This window comes from Pan paniscus, chromosome 14, assembly GCF_029289425.2.
Source record: "Pan paniscus chromosome 14, NHGRI_mPanPan1-v2.0_pri, whole genome shotgun sequence".
In the NCBI taxonomy this organism is placed as follows: domain Eukaryota; kingdom Metazoa; phylum Chordata; class Mammalia; order Primates; family Hominidae; genus Pan; species Pan paniscus.
The window spans coordinates 60,082,265-60,098,998 of NC_073263.2; positions in this window are offsets into that span (position 1 = coordinate 60,082,265).

Consider the following 16,734-nt stretch of genomic DNA (forward strand, 5'->3'; position numbering starts at 1 on the left):
GGGTGGGGACACCGCCAAACCATATCAGATATCTAAGTGAATCTGCTGGGAGGCCAAGGGTGCTGGCCTATAGCTCAAATTGACCTTGCGAGTGATCAACTTACAGGTGATGAATAAAGTCATTACTGTGGATAAGAATGCTTACCCTAAGTATATCAAGTGATAAGAGACTGCTAAGTACACATGTAAGGGGAACACTACATATAAAGGACATGGGATTCCAGAAAAGTAGGAAGAAAAGCTGTAATGTATTCAGTCACCAAAATCAAAAATGCAAAGCAACTCAAGACAAAAAGAAAAAGAAAAAAGAATAGAAAGGAAAACAAACTCAATTGATGCCAAAGACAACGGAGATGTTAAGATAAAGTCCAAAAAGTCTTCTTGACTGGAATTTTCTAACAGGAACAAAGAGGGTACTTTCAAAGAACCATGGGGTAAATGAGAAGTAAATGTAGCAAATAAATTTAGCAAATTATTTCCAAACACTTATCTGTAGAAACATGTTAGCTGGCCAGGGGGAAATTGTACAGGAAAATTGGTTAGCTGACACTTCTTTGCTTTTCTTGTTTTGTTTTGCTTTGGAATCATAATAGGTGAGAATGAATTTAGATGGATGAAAGTAAGAAAGCACTTATGGTGTTGGTTGAGGCGTTAAAGAGTTCTACACTTACGTCTATTTTTTCCTGTGAAGACATTGGAAGTATCTGCCTCTTGAGAATGAAGGTTTTTGGTTATCGGGGAGAGAAATGCCAAATATTTGAAACAGCCTCTGGAGGAAAAAGGTTCCCTGGGATTGTTGCAAAGACTTTCTGGTTGAGATTAGAGACCAGGAGTTGATACTGACCCAAATTCACACTTTTAGGAAGGATTTCAAATAATCCTCAGCAATATCCATCAGAGAAAAGTTACCATGGAGGCAGAAGTTTAGGTTGATTGAAAAATGGGCTCCTGGAAGTGGAGGCGGGGTGGAGTAGGAGTTGATGGGGTGGATGAAAGATGGGGGAAGCTAAGAAGAAAAATGGCTGAAGGGACTATTTAATTCATTCAACAAATATGGATTGAAAACTACATGTATGTTTGATATATATATGAAAGGCTAGGCGTTGCAGATATAATTCTGAACAAGGTAGATGCAGTCTCTGCTCTTATAGGAGATTTTAATTACTGGACCTTGAAGTCTAGTATACAGAGAGAAGATCATATACTTAATCCTCTAATTCTAGGCTGCATTTATCACCCAACCAGTATGAACAATATCACATATTTAAACTTCAATGTATCTTCATTATTGAACTTCTCGGTTTTGAAAAATATATTTTAATTCATAACCACAAAAATAAAGATTATCAACTTATAATATTTTTCATCTCAACTCCATTCTTTAATGTTAGTAATTTATATTATAATTTCTGCATTTTCCCTGATTATCATGTTTATATTATCTTCAGAATCATCATTTCTATAAATGTGGGAGGCTTTCTCAGGTTTCTAACATATTCACAAGAGGTTATTGTCTCTCCATAGAGTAATCTACTTCCTTTGGGTGGCTCTGTGACATGAGAATTCTGTATAAGATCAGTGGCTACAAGACAGAAAGAGAAAGTGAGGGAAGTTTTTCACTGTAAGATAAGAGTGTCCCTCACATTTTCTGTTTTGATTTTTAGATAGCCCAAGAAAGGATACAAGGCAAATATTTCTTTAATTTTCTATCTTTAAAATTCAAGATTCCTTAATCCGAATGCCATTTAAAACCCTTTGAGAAAAAAAAAGCTGGGATCTAAGTTAATAAATCAAAGTAGTAGATAGAAGGTGCTCCACAGTGAGCAGGTCTATGCAAACCTACCTACAAAAGGCTGAGGGAGCTGAGAGGCCAAAGAAAGAGGCTAACAAATCCCATTTCTCAGAAGGAAACATAAAATAGGGGCTTTAAAATAGAAGCTATGTCTCAGGTAGCCACCAGATGGTGAAACCTGGCACCTGCCCTCCAGAAAGTATTCTTTATATAGCAAGTTTTTAAGGTAAAACATGTGCAGCTGGTGAGGTATTCAGGCTTTCATGCCAAGATTTGTAACCATTTGGGAGGTTAAATAAGCATCTTTATGAGGGTTTATGTATGCTACAGGCATTGTTTAAAGACCTTACTGCAGAACACGTTGCTGTGTGGGGGTCAAAACACAGTCATCACGGCAGTTTTGCTTCAAGATGGTGCCACTCTTGCCAGGCAACAGGCTATTTTTCTATAGAAGGTAATATATGAAGCTTCAACCCAATGCTTAAAAATATCAATTCAGAGGCAAACATTTGTTTGACTATAACAATGTTATTAAATTACTGGGTTTTCTCCGGATTTTTCCATTAACAATTTACAGGAAAATTTTCATTTTACAAATACTTGTAAAATCACCAGGCAAGTAAAAATTGTGTTATCTCTAACTCTCTAACTGGGGTAGCAATTTTTGACTGAAAATGAAAAAAAATACAGATGTTGTTTTACACAAAGGGAGAAATGATTAATCTAGAAATTCAGAGTATTTCAGTAATTTTATTGTTTAGTTTTTTTTTAAACCTGGTTTACTCAGTATTTTTTATTGAATTTTTGGTCTAGGACCTCAGTTTCCTCAATTGAAAAAGAAAACAATTATCACTGCAACTTGTAACAGCCAACTTTCTTATCTTATAATTTAGTAAGGCATTTACATTAAGAGTGCAGTAACAAGGGCATGAAAAAAGTGCTTTGGCAATAGAGGAAGGAAGCAGAAATTCTGATTAGAAGAACATGAACACCGTCTAAAAATCTAACCTCAAAGCTCAGTGAGAAAAGATGGTTAGGGATCCCATAGTCTCCAGGAGCCTAGAATTGTTAGGGGAAGTATTAGGGTCTACTGAAGAGATTTGTGTTTTGGTTCAGAAAACACTGTCACATAACATATTATCACAACAGACATGACTTGCTGGTATCTCTGCCCTTTTACATACAGAAGCTGATTTCTGTACACTTTTATTCTTTATCCTTTTCTGTTACTTAATAGTGAAGCTCTGGCCAAAATAAACATGCAAAAAATTTAATTTCTGTCTTATTTTCATGCTGTTTTATGTAATCATATATTTGCACTTTGCACATATATTTATATACTTTTATAAGATTTTGTACATTTGCGAGGACATTTTAGAGACCAAGAAGAGGTTGTCATTCTGCACACTTCTGTCATTATCGTCATTCCTCAATATGTCCAAATGGTATTAGCTAATTATTCTTGAAGTGTGCATGTAATGCTCATTCTCTCCTTCTCTCTCTTTCTGCCACCCCCCATACCATGTATTTCATACCACATATGTCACAGACCCAAACCCATCAACAAACAAGTTGAATAAATTGTTTACATAGGTAGAATTTGTTGTTTATTCTTTTGTTCTTATCACAGGTTTCAATGTTCATATTTCCTATTTATTGGTACTCTCAGAAAAATATTCCATATTTAAGACATTAATAACATGTTGAAAAGATGGAACAGTCTTACTAATAAAGATCTCCAGCCAAGTCAATCACAAATGGAATAAGAATAATTGTACATTCCATCTGCTAGATTACAGTCACTTATCTTCTTGAGCATTACATTATTAATTGCTCTTGGAAATCTTTCATTAAAGGTATTACAGAAAGACATCTATTTATTATCTAGGTTTAGGTGGAGAATCCATTTGTAATTCAGCTGTTGATATGTAGCACGTGTTCTGAGGAACTAAAATGGCTATTATATAGAAATAGAGTGTTATTTCATATCAAAGACATCAAAAGAAACATCACTGGAAGTAGTATTCATACATAGGCATGAGAATGGCCAATTATGACGACTAGAAAAGAAATCTTTCAGCCAGTATGCCAGGAACACCTGGCTGTGCCATATCTTCAGGGAGAAAGTCAATACCAATGATAATGTCTTTTAATTTTTCAATACATTACAATTTATAATAGATCTGTTAGTATTTTAGTAGATTACTCAGGGCAGTATTTATAAAGTAAGTTAGTTTGAGCTACAGAGATAAAATACTAAATAAAATAGTCAACCATTAGTAGGATAAAAAATATTTCTTATAGTGAAACTAGGTAATTGGTATTTAGATAATTTGAAACTTTGCATTAAAATTCACAAAAAAGTTTAACAAAGTACACATTAAAAATCAGTCTTGTTAAAATCTTGAATCAGAAGACTCCAGACCTGTTTTAAAGAACTTCATATGGGCTATTAAGGGTTTTGTTTTTTAAAAAAATGTGGTCACTGCTAGTGTTACCAGACACAACACAATTTAAATTAGTTGAGGTAGGCCAATTACGTTCTATAGTAATATCTCAGTAAATGCTAATGATATTAATTATCATCTTCATTATCTTCATTTCCTAGCCATAGCGTACATATCAATTGTCTATTACATTGTTATTTATTGTTAAGCTCTTAGTTATACCTCATCACACCTGAACAGAGCTTTTCTTGACTTCATTTATCATATGAGTTATTGGCAAAGTCATATAAACTATCTTTTCCTCACAGAAAATGAGAGGGAAGAGCATTTTCTCTGCTTTGTCACTAATTGTTTTACATAGAAACTTTACTTACATATATAAAAGTAATAAACAATGGAAAATAAATGTGATTTCACTAACATAATTATTTTACCTTTAATGGCTAATAATTTGAAAGAGCTAGAAAAAAAATTTATGTTTGACCATGTGGATTCATTTGTGTATTAAAAATCAGTTACTGTTATTAAGCATGCAAACACACGAACACACACACACACACACACACCAAATATAACTATCACATTATTTTTTTTCAGATTTTGTAAGGTTGCTGTATAAAACTGCACCTTTTTTGAGTAACAGAAAAAGAGCTTTTTTTCTAGTGTTATTATTTGATTCTCCTTTTCCTCAATGTAAAAAAAAATGAAACTAATGGTGCTTTATTACTTACATTGAAGAAATACTGAGGATGAATTAGATGTGCATGAAGTTGTCTGAGCTCTTTGAAAAGACGGCAATAATAAGTAATATTAAAATGAGTAAAACAAAATCATATATAATATGCATATATTAAATATATGCATATAGATTCTGTTTCTGTTTACATGTGTATCTATATTAAATTCATAATTATATAAAGACATATATTAATTTTGCCACATACACATACTTACACATACACACACACGCACACACACACACATATAGTTTTGCCTTTTTTGTTTGTTTGTTTGGTGTTTATTAAAGTGAAAGTACTTCAGGGAAATCCTTTGCAGATTTTATGGCTCTTCAAGGAAATACCCTTTTAAAACGTCTGGAATGTGTGTTAAGAAAAAGAAATGATTTCACATTTTCTTGAGAGAAGAAAAGTAATTTCACAGTGCACGAAATGGCTTAGAGTAATATGGATTTTTTTTTCACTGCATTGTTAATTAAGAAAGATTGACACCTGTGAAGGTTTCAAGCCAAATAAAAATCCCAGATTTTAATTAGCTTTTCTGATGGTTATGTTTTCCTACTAGAAGACATTTGCAAATCTACCAGTTTCTCAGGGAGAGTAGCAGAAGATAAATAATAATAATTATGTTTATTACTTTCATATGTGTCATGGTATGGAGTCGTGCAGGGATAGCACTAGATTAAATAATTAAATATGCTACTGTAACTCTCGGTGTGCTCTCTTCCACCTTTTTAACCTACTCTCTAGCTGTCTTCACTGCACACTCAATTGCCACCACCATCCCTGACCCATTGTCCCATTGTACATGCCTCTGGGTACTCTCACCCTCTTCCTGTCATGCCCCATCCACATCAATTTTCCACAGATAGTGACCCAGTCCTGCGAGTTTCTAGCCTCTCTCCTGCAAAATACTGGTTTCCATCGCTACTTGCTATAAACTGAGAATATTGATAAATAACCTGAGCTAAATTGAGATATTATACAGAAACACAAGATACTTTTTACAGAATTTTATTAACCGCTGAATAATGCATAACATGTTTCTCTTCCACAAGGGGTATTCTTATTTTAATACGGGAAAAGCATTAACTTGAATAATGAATCACTGATAGTGGAATGTTAAGTAGTGTTTTTCAGCCAGGGACAGGTGAGATGCTATTCAAACCTCATCTGATAGGTGACAATCCATTTCATACTACTGCATAACATTTCTGAAAAATAGCTGAGGGACTAAATATTAATCATTTATCATATCATGAGTCACTGAGAGAACATATTACTAATCATAGAGTGAAATCTTGAGATAAATCAATACAGAATCATGTGTATTTTAATACAAGTCTTTATATAATTGTGTCTATACAGGCTATACACATGTACATACATACATGTGCATGCATACACACATACACAAACACACATCTGTATTTATTTTGGCCTTAGCTTGTCTGTTCATTATATTCTACAGCAAGGCAATCAATTGTATTGACTATAGAGAGTGATTTAATTAAGTCATTGTGTTAGCTAAAAACAACCAAGGCCAGTTTTCTCACATTGTCTAAAAATAGCTATTATTTTTATGGGATTATTAAAGTTCTTGGATATATAAAAGGGTCATCTGTATATAAATTGTACAAATTGCTTGAGATCATTTGACAAATACATTATCATTAGAAAGCTTACTTAAAAGGGAATTTCAGACATTCACTTGAAAGAGCAAGATATTAATAAAACAAAATTAATTAAAGAAACACGATTAAATTAAATGTGTTACAAACTCAGAACAGTTGACTCTTCAGTGAATGAGTTGTCATTCGAGACATTCTAATAAATAACACATAAGTGTTTGGTTAATAAGTGCAAGTAATTTCTAATATTCAAATGTTGAAAGGAGTTTAAAATTATAGAAACAATCTGTAGAACACACTGCATATCTGAGGTGGAGTAATTTTTACATAGTAGAGCTTTTTGTTCCATTTTTTCAGTAGGCTCAGTGGACTTTCAGAGGCATATGCCAGCATCTTTGGGCATCAGTACAGTCAATAGGACTTGAGCTAATAGATATGTTAAATAATTTGCAATTAAATTTATGAAAATTCAGTTCTACACCTTGATGAGCACAGTGTCAAAGTTAAAATATTATAATTATTTTCCTCCAATGTGACAGTATATGTCTTCTAGAGAACAAAAGAGTGAGACACCTCGTCTAACCTTCAGGCCTGGAACTGAAGCTAAATTTACAAAGCAGTGTAGTTTTTGGTGTAACACTAGTCTATTGCTGTTCTTCTCAAACTTGTTTCCTCACTGTCTAAAAGTCACTGTTAAATATCTGCTTTACATACAGTAAGCAACAACAAAAATACATACTTATATAAGAAGTGATGTTCATCTCCTCAACAAGGAATGCAGAGGTAAAAAAAAATCTCATTTTCATACATCTTACTTTATATTATGGGAGGTGAAACTGGCACTAAAAAGACAAAAAAATGTATTCTACATTAGAAAAGGCGATTTAAAAAGAGAAAAAACAACGGGAACTGGGATAAGAGCTGTCAACTGAGGAACATTTTGACATTTTATACAAGTTTTTCAGGGAAGACCTCACTGAAAGAAGGTGATAATTGGAGCAAAGACTTAAAGGAGGTGATCAAGTGAGCCATGTGACTATCCAGGAGAATAAATTTCCAAGTAGGAAAAGCAGCAAGAAAAAGCCCTTGAGGAAGGAGTAGCTCTGACAAGGGGCAGGGGGAGAGTGGAGCCGAATAGGCAGCAGGAAATGTAGTGGCAGAAGGGATCAGAGTGGTAATCAGAGGGCCAGGCTCTTGGAAGCTACAGTAAAGACTGGCTTAAACTCCAGCTGAACTGAGGAACCATTGCAGCCTTTAAAAAACAAAGTGAAATCTAACCTTTATTTCAATACAATTACTCCAATTACCATGTTGAAAATACAAAATAAGGAAGACAGGGAAGATAGCATAGGGTTCAGGAAAGAGTCTTGGCAATAACCCAGATAAGAACCCCTAGTGCCTGGATTAGCATGGTTGCATTGGAGATTAGAAAAGAGTCAAGAATAACTCCATAGGTTTTGACCAGAGCAAGTGGACCAGAGCAAGTCGCTATCAACTTAGATGGAGAATGCTAGTTTTACAGCAGGAGGGATATCAAACTTTGGTTTGAGATACGATCATCAGATTTCTTGTTAGCTATTCAAATGGGGGATGTGAGTAGGCAAATTTGTTTCAAATTGCAGGGCAAGGTTCAGAGTGGAAATATATGCTTGTGAATTATCAATATATAGATGCTATTTAAGACTAAGACTGAAAGAAATAAAGAAGGGGTGTCAATACAGAAAAAGAAAGATCACAATCAGAGCCTTGGGACATTCCAACATTAAATGGTTTGTTCTAAACAGAAATTTACAAAAGAGATTAGGAGGAGGAGGAGCCAGGGGATCAGACAATTCGAAGGAAAATATGAAAATGATGTGAATAAAAAGTTTCAAAAGGTGGAAATTATCAACTTTGCTACTGAGAGGTCAAGAAGGACTGGATTTAGTACGTGAAGATAATTACTTACCTTGATAAAATCAATATCTATGGAGACATGTTGGGAAAATCCTTTAATTGGGTTTATAAAAGATTGTGAGAATGTGATGAGAAGAATTGGAGATAGCTAACTTTTTGAGATGTTTTGCTGTAGTGAGTGTAAGGCATTGACTTCCAAAGTAATGCCATCAATGCAAGGTTCTTATATTATTATTTTTATCATTTAATACAGATGAAAAAATATTCATAGGGGAGTGCTGGGAAGGGAAGAACATGGTCCCTTTAAATGATACAGAAAGGGGGATGGGAAGTACTGGGTAGAGGAGGGCGTGGTCTCTGGTTAGGATCCACCCCCACAGACCTAGGTGAGGACAGGCACTCCTGCCTTCATGCCCAAATGTTGCATTACCCAAGACCACCCTGGCCTGCCAGGTCCCCATCCTGTGCCTATATAAAACCCCGAGACCTGCCAGGCCCAGTGGATCATGCCTGTAATCCCAGCACTTTGGGAGGCTGAGGTCAGGAGATCGAGACCATCCTGGCCAACACGGTGAAACCCCCTCTCTACTAAAAATACAAAAATTAGCCGGGCGTGGTGGCACGCACGTATAGTCCCAGCTACTCAGGAGGCTGAGGCAGGAGAATTGCTTGAACCCCGGAGGCAGAGGTTGCAGTGAACCGAGATCCCGCCACTGCACTCCATCCTGGTGACAGAGCGAAACTCCATCTAAAAACAAAAACAAAAACAAAACAAAAGAAATAAACAAAAATACCTGAAACCCTAGCAAGGCACACACGGGCAGCTGGATGTCAAGAGGAGGAGATCGACGGAAGAAGACGCAAGCAGCTGGATGTTGAGAGGACATGGGGGGAGCACGCTGGCTGAAGAGCACACAGACAGACACCAGCATGCCTGCAGACCATAAGGCCATCAGGCCATCGACTGGTGGAACGAGTTGGAGTTTGGCCAGGGCAGTCAGAGGAGAGCCCGGGCCGCAAAGCCACCCAACTCCAGGGGAAAACTATGTCTTTTCTGGCTCCCCCATCTGCTAAGAGTTACTTCTACTCAATAAAACCTTGCACTCATTCCGCAAGCCCACGTATGATCTGATTCCTCCAGTACACCAAGGCAAGAAACCCCAAGATACAGAAATCCCTCTGTCCTTGTGATAAGGAAGCTGGTCTAATTGAGCTAACACAAGCCGCCTATACATGGCTAAACTAAAAGAGTGCCCTCTAACACAGGCCCACTGGGGCTTCAGGAGCTGTAAACATTCGCCCCTAGAGGCTGCAGTGGGGTTGGAACCCCACAGCCTTCCTGTCTGCGTGCTCCCGGAGAGGTTTGAGCAGCAAGGCACGGAAAGGTGAGCCACACCCCCATCGCACGCCCTGCAAGAGGGACAACGGAACTTTTCCAGTCTCAGTATCCTGTTTTGTGTTCAGTGGAATTATCTCGGAAACAGAGTTAACACTGATGTAGGAGAGAAGATTGAAGAAATTATGTTCTTAAGTATGTGACAAGAGATAGGATCTAGTACAATGTACTCATCTATAGAAACTGCAGAGAAGACAGAGTACACAGTGAAAATGGTTGCAGATGATTGTTTTGGGAAGGAGGGAAGTCTGTGAAAGTTTCTAATTTCTGTATTTTCTCAATGAAATAAATGAGCTGCTTGGTTGAGCATAAGAAAGGTGGTGGGGAAGTAGAGATTGTAAAAGAGAGGACAAGGTGGGAAGTCGTCTTCTGGGATAGTGAGAGACTATGTAGAGGTAGGGGGTGTACTGTTTTTGTCTGGCAAGGCTAAAGGCTCACTGAACATTAATCATCCAACATTTAAAGCTGAAATAGTAAACATGATTGTGTATTTTTTCTTCAGCCACATTCAGCTGCATGGTACAAGGTTAGGGTGAAAAGAGTTTTGGATTTAACTCAGGTTGAAGTTTGACGTGGCAAAGCAAGAGAAGACAAAGATTGCAGAAGGTTGAGGACAAGAGAAAGTGAGCTGGAAAAAAAGGCTGGAAATCTTGGAATAAAATGAATAAAATTAAGATCAAGAAAGGGTTACAGTAATTAGTAATGATTAATGATCCAGTCTAGGTACAGCCATGGAAATGAAAAGAATAACTGGGTGGAGCACAGTCATTGGGAGAGAGCTATTCAGCTACTTGAGAATCTCTTACAGAGGAAGAGTGGGATTGTTTACACAAACATTGAAATTATAAATAATTAAATATGGAGCAGTGAGGAAGAGAGAGAGCCAACAACTGAAATACTTGAGAGATGAGCATGACTAAACTTGAGGTTTGTTAGGTTATTGGCAATATAGTGCAAAGACCTGGGATTCAAAGTTTAGGAACTTTAGAGAAGAGAGGGAGAGAGGGCCTGGAAGAAATACTGAGAAGTAATGGAGACATCTACTCCATTGCTAGGTCTAGTAGTATGAATTATCGAGAGTGAACTTCCAGTAATTAAGAAGGAAAAGGAGGAAATAGAGTTTTTGGAGAACAATCAGGTTTTAATTAAAGCGAGAAGGCAAGAGGAAATTGAAGAGGTTGAGAATGTGGGCACAAAGAGGAGATGGAATGAACTCTGCACTCCGGAGTGGTGGAAAAGTTTAAGGTGGTAAAGAAGGATGGCAGACAGGGACAGAATAGGAGAACTGGATGGGAGGGACTGAGAATTTAGGGCTTCTCATGGTGATCAATTTAAAAATCCTGGAAAATAGGCTTAATGAGTTTCATGGCAAATGATGGTGGTGAGGTTAGACAGTGAGAAAGACGGGGTCCAATGACCTCATGTCATACTTTCCAGCAAACAACTGGAGCTGGAAAAGGATGATCTTACTCCAAGCATTCTTTTATTTATTTATTTATTTTGAGACGGAGTCTCGCTCTGTCGTCCAGACTGGAGTGCAGTGGCACGATCTAGGCTCACTACAAGCTCTGCCTCCCGGGTTCACGCCATTCTCCTGCGTCAGCTTCCCAAGTAGCTGGGACTACACGGCGCCCGCCACCACGCCCTGCTAATTTTTTGTATTTTTAGTAGAGACCGGATTTCACCGTGTTAGCCAGGATGGTCTCCATCTCCTGATCTCGTGATCCGCCAGCCTCAGCCTCCCCAAGTGCTGGGATTACAGGCATGAGTCACTGCAACCGGCCACTCCAAGCATTCTTGGCTCCCTTTTAAGACCTTCTTGATGAAGGATATCCTTATGAAAGGTTAAGATTAAGAACATGTTTATAGCAAAACTGACAAATGGGATCTAAATAAACTTAAGAGCTTCTGAACAGCAAAAGAAACTATCAGGAGAGTAAACAGACAACCTACAGAATGGGAGAAAAGATTTGCAAACTATGCATCTGACAAGGGTCTAATATTCAGCATCCATAAGGAACTTAAAAAAATTTACAAGAAAAAACAACTCCATCAAAAAGTGGACAAAGAACGTGAACAAACACTTTTCAAGAGAAGACATACAAGCATATGAACCAGTATATGAAAAAGATTATAGAGGCACCAAGAAGCACGTGAAAAAAAGTTCAATATCACTGATCATTAGAGAAATGCAAAGCAAAACCACAATGAAATATCATCTCACACTAGTCAGAATGGCTATAATTAACAAGTCCAAAAATAACAGATGCTTGTGAGGTTGCAGAGAAAAGGGAATGTTTATACACTGATGGTGGAAATGTAAATTAGTTTCACTATTGTGGAAAGCAGTGTGGCAATTCCTGAAAAAGCTAAAAACAGAACTACCATATGACCCAGCAATCTTATTGCTGGTATATACCCAGAGGAATATGAATTATTCTACCATAAAGACACATCCATGCGAATGTTCATTGCAGCACTATTCACAATAGCAAAGACATGGAATCAACCTGAATGCCCATCAATGACAGATTGGATAAAGAAAATGTGGTATGTATACATCATGGAATACTATGCAGCCATAAAAAATGCAAGATCATGTCATTTGTGGTGACATAAATGAGGCTGGAGGCCGTTATCCTTAGCAAACTAATGCAGGAACCGAAAACTAAATACTGCATGTTCTCACTTGTAAGAGCTAAATGATGAGAAGACATGAACACATAGAGGGGAATAAGAGACACTGGGGCTTCCTTGAGGGTGGAGTCCGGGTGGGAAGAAGGAGAGGAACAGAAAAAATAACTTTCGGGTACCAGGCTTAGTACCTGGGTAACAAAATATCATTTACAATGAACCACCATGCCAGGAGTTTACCTGTATAACAAACCTGCACATGTATGCCTCAACCCAAAATAAAAGTGGAAAAAAAAAAAAAAAAAAGAACTTTCAAAAAAATGGCCTGGCCCTTGTGGAGATAAAGAAGTCTTCAGTGACAAACTTGATAAGTAAATATTGCTGAGTGTATATAGAAAAATGAAGCATTTTGGTTTCTACCCATTGCATATTAAAAAGCCAAAAGATCATCTTATCAATCCTTTAAAATTTGGCAGATAAGTGAAATAAGTCACCTATTTGTGAGATCATGCAGTATTTCTCTTTCTGCACCTGAATTATTTCACTTTTATCAAAATGTCATTCAGTTCATCCATGTAGCCACACATGACAGAGTTTCTTATCTCATAGATGTACACAGTTGAATAGTGGTTATCAGAGGCTGGGGAGGGAATAAGAGAGGGAATGGTGGAAAGAAATTGGTCAAGGGATACAAAATTATAGCTAGATAGAAGGAATAAGTTGCAGTGTTCTATAGCACAATAGGGTGACTAGTAAGCCACATTATAGTGTATATTTTGAATAACTTGAAGATAATATTCTGGATGTTTTCATAAAAAATGATAAACGTTGGAGGTGATAGATATGTGAAATACCATCATTTGATCATTATAGGACAAAAGTATTGTATAGTATGTACAAAGAAAGGCAGTGAGGATATTTATATCATTATCAAGGAAAATCTTGAAGTAGAATATATTTTCTTGTTTTATTAGCTAGTGTGAATTTTTATTATGAAAATATACACATTAAGGCTAAGAAGTTCAATAACTATAAATTGGCATATTGAGAAAAGTAAGTCATTTGTGTAAACCTATTTCTTGGACTCCTTTTTTTTTTTTTTTGTCCCCAGTGTTGTCAGCCATGTTGACTGCATCGTGGTTCTCCTCAAAAACATCCAATATATGTACAAACACATAAGCACATAAATCAGTGAACTGAAATTACACCCTTACATAAGTTCTGCATTTTGCCTTACTTTTTTTCACTTAATAATATATATTAGAAATCTTGCAATGCTTTCCTAAACTAATTTTATGTTACTTTTATTTTACCTCTAAATTGTTGAACCACATGACTTTTTATAAACCCATGCAAAGTAAGGTTAGAAAACCACTTACTTGCTTTTCTAAATGACTAACTGGTCATCTCTACATCATTGACTGAGTTACCAATGTTTCAATTATCATAGCTTTATAGTACTTTGAAAAATATTACGTGATGTTATTCTTTCTTCATTACCCTTATAGGATTTTTCTGCTGATTCCTACAAGCTTATTCTTCTAAATGGTCATTTTTATTACTTCATCAAGAAAGAGGTTATTTCAAGAGGATTTGAATTATTAGAGTTAAAACATATATCAGGTTGTTTTGGAACACAAGAGAATGCCATTTGCAGAGAACAAGAAAATAATATGAAGGTGATGCTAAGTTCATGTTCCCCAAGTTAGTGGAAGCATAAAATAGTAAATCAGAAAGAAACAGGATGTTCTGATGAAAATCTTATGAAGTTATTTCAATATGCTAGAATTTATTGAGGTTCTGGCTATAAGATTTAAAATGTCGGACAAGTAGAGAAGATAACTTTTCATGGGATTCATCCCCTTATAGGAAAGATCTGCAAAAGTAGATAATATGAAAGGAATTAATTAAATATTATAAAGAAAGGCTATAATAATATATAATGATGCTATGCCACTTCTATAGTTTTAGTATAAAAATTACACTTTTGCTGGTTACTACTTATTTCAACCCAGCTCCCCTTTTTCTCTGCAATTTTATATGCAGGATCAGTACCAGAGATGAGTTTGCAATAGTTTTTCAAGTTGCCTTGAAAGATATCTACAATTTATTTCTGCTTTTATAAAGAATGGAAGTCAAACTAGAAGAATATATGGTGTGTGATAAATTGATATATTTTTCATTACTTGAGAACGTGGACTATTTTCTCTCCTATATATTTAGCTGTTTTGGCTTTGAACCTTTGCACTTCAATCAAAGTGTAATTTTGAAGGAAGACTGTGTCTTAAGTTTTATTGAAGACTCAGCTATGTTTTCTGTTTCACTGACTTCACCAGAACTAAATAACTCAGCAGCGAAAGCTCACTGCTTGGTACCATTTGAAATACCCACTGCCCATAGGCATAATTGTCCATCAACCCTATAGAAATCTGTAAATTTATTTAGAAAGCCTGCAAATGAGATTGATCCAATAATACATACCCCTAAGAAAGAAGCTAGAGAAAACATTGGAAACAAATATTCTTCTATTATCACCTCAGCTTCCACTGTAGTTAGCTCCATGATGAAAACAAAATGAAAGAACATTTCATGACAAGTTGCAAAATTCCTGACTGAATGATTGTAGACTTCTTAGCTGTATACTTAAGATGAAATAGATAAATGTGTGTGACATATGTATAATTACTCAATTACCATTGTGTGTGTATGTGTAATCTTGAGTAGCTCATATCCTAATACCTTAGGTTTTAAAGCTTTAAATGATGTCAGCAAGTCTCTATGTGATGCACACCTACAGAGCCAGCAAACTCATGTGATAAACATTGCTATGATCTCTCATAACCAGCTATATGTTGGGTAAATGCATTTAGGTTTAGAAATAGCAAATTATTGGGCCATTTGCTATATTTCTAATGTGAAAGGCTCGGGGGTATCTATAAATAGTCTAAACTCATACTTGCCATTGAAAAATTTTGCTTGTTGCTGAATTATTACTTGGCCTCTGAAAATCATTATCATCATTTGGCTCCCTTGGAGAGATAATTTACCTCATATGGACAAGCACTTTTCTCCCAAGAGGGAGTGAGTTTTACTAGCCTGTGCCTCATAGGATCAGAAATACTTTTAATTGTTTCTTTAGCGCTGATAGCTTCTTTCAACTGGTGAGAGGACTAATCATCTTATGCAAATACCAAGCCAATGAAATAATATGATGTTTGTATTCAAAACAATTAGATTGCCACTTCAATTTCTGTTCTGTATTCATAGATTGCAATAAGAAACCCTGACACATCAATTGTGATCTTTTTCACTTGACCTCTAATTAGTAGAACACATTTAGAATATGTTTGAAGATTTTAAAGATTATATATATAATCTTTATATATATAGTATATATATATATATCCGACAAGTTATATAGATTAATATTGTAGTGTCTTGATAGCTTAATTTGGGAAAATGAACTTAAACATTCAGAATTTTAAAATATGATTTAAAAGATTGTTTTCTAAGAACATGGTAGATTTTCTAAGAACACAATAGATAATAAAAATAAAATGATCAACCATATTTATCTCTTAAGCATCTTCTTTTTTTCCCTAGACTTGTAGCTAAATAGCTCAGTGAAAGGCTGCTAGATTATTGATTACACACACGGTGCCCATACACAGACCTAAACACACACCCACATGTACATGCACATACAATCACAGATTCTGTGGTATTTTATTCTATTTTTAGTCTTCCCAATGGTCAAGTTATCATTTCTGTATGAAATATACTCTCTAAATCACTCTGGTCCTCTACCTTGGGCAGCTTTATGCATCCTAAATAAAGACAGCAGGGCTGTGGCCTCCCCTAAGAACAAGGTTCTTATTTCAGGAGTCAGACACCAAGCAAGAGGAGTCCCAAAGCAGCATCTGACTCAAGCTTGTCAAGCTTCACAGGCTGTTGTTTTCCTTGCCTCCTCATTGTCCTGGGGACTGCCTGATTGTCCTCTTGAAGCTTTCACCATTGATTCCCATTTTCTTACTGTGATGCTCTTCCTGAAAGATATAGGGGCTTGTACAGATTGTTCTAATGAGAGTAACGCAGAGAGCTCTTACAAAGGAGATGTGTGGGGAGCAGGAAGGAAGCACCAGGGATGCCCAAATGATTCCTTTAATCTGTCTTTTCTATTAATCTGCATGTTGTGCACCCC